Source organism: Cebus imitator, unplaced genomic scaffold, assembly GCF_001604975.1.
Source record: "Cebus imitator isolate Cc_AM_T3 unplaced genomic scaffold, Cebus_imitator-1.0 Scaffold1497, whole genome shotgun sequence".
NCBI lineage: Eukaryota > Metazoa > Chordata > Mammalia > Primates > Cebidae > Cebus > Cebus imitator.
In genome coordinates, this window is record NW_016108812.1 from 7598 (window position 1) to 9091 (window position 1494).

Consider the following 1494-nt stretch of genomic DNA (forward strand, 5'->3'; position numbering starts at 1 on the left):
GTGCACACCATCACACCCGCTAATTTTTGTATTTTTAGTAGAGGTGGGATTTCACCATGTTGGCCAGGCTGGTCTTGAACTCCTGACTTAAAGCAATCCTCCTGCCTTGGCCTCCCAGAGTACTGGAATTACAGATGTGAGCCACTGTGCCTGGCCTACCCTCATGGGTTTTAATGTAGCAGAGTATGAAATTTTTATTGATGTGGTTTCAGATCCCACATTGCAAGTAATTTTAAAGGAATCATCACTTGTTGGCTGGGTGTGGTGGCTCACTGCTGTAGTCCCAGCACTTAGGTAGACTGAGGCAGGTAGCTGAGGTCAGGAGTTCAAGACCAGCCTGGCCAACATGGTGAAATCCCACCTCTACTAAAACTATAAAAAGTAGCCGGGTGTGGTGGCAGATGCCTGTCATCCCAGCTACTCGGGAGGCTGAGGCAGGAAAATTGCTTAAACCAGAAGATGGAGGTTGCAGTGAGCTGAGATTGCACCACTGCACTACAGCCTGGGCGACAGAGTGAGACCCTGTCTTGAGAAATCATCACTTGTTGAATTTTGGCGTTTATCAGAGAAAAACATCCACAATAACACCCCTCCCCCCCTTTTTTAAGATGGAATTTCACTCTTGTTGCCAAGGCTGGAGTATAATGGTGTGATCTTGGCTCACTGCAACATCCACCTCCCAGGTTCAAGCAATTCTCCTGCCTTAGCCTCCTGAGTAGCTGAGATTATAGGCATGTGCCACCACACCCAGCTAATTTTTTGTACTTTTTAGTAGAGACAGGGTTTCGACATGTTGGTCAGGCTATTGAACTCCTGACCACAGGTGATCCACCCACTTCGGCCTCCCAAAGTGATGGGATTATAGGTGTGAGCTGCTGCGCCTGATCACTCCTTGCTTTTCTTGTTTTTTGTTTTGTTTTGTTTTGTTTTTGAGATGAAGTCTCACTCTGTCACCCAGGCTGGAGTGCAGTGGCACGATCTCAACTCACTACAACTTCCACCTCCTGGGTTCAAATGATTCTCCTACCTCAGCCTCTCAAGTAGCTGGGATTACAGGCGTGCACTACCATGCCTGGCTAATTTTTGTATTTTTAATAGAGGCAGGGTTTCACCATGTTGGCCAAGCTAATCTTGAACTCCTGACCTCAGGTGATCCACCTGCCTCAGCCTCCCAAAGTGTTGGGATTACAGGCGTGAGCCACCGTGCCCGACCCACTCCTTCCTTTTCTAACTGCACATCCATGTGTGAATGCCTTCCAGCCAAAGATTACCAGGAACACAGCTGTAATTGGAAAAGTTGGATTTGTTAATCATTGTAGTGAGGGAGAACATACATATAGGGAACTGTTGCGCACCTTAGTAAGATAGTTTTAGAAAAGACTTGTAGATTTGGGCTTGTGTTAGGTGATTTTGGGGACAGTTTAAGAAAGTGGGATTTTTTTGCTTTGGATTGGATTGTTAGGAAATGGGGATAATTCTTTTTTTTTTTTTTTT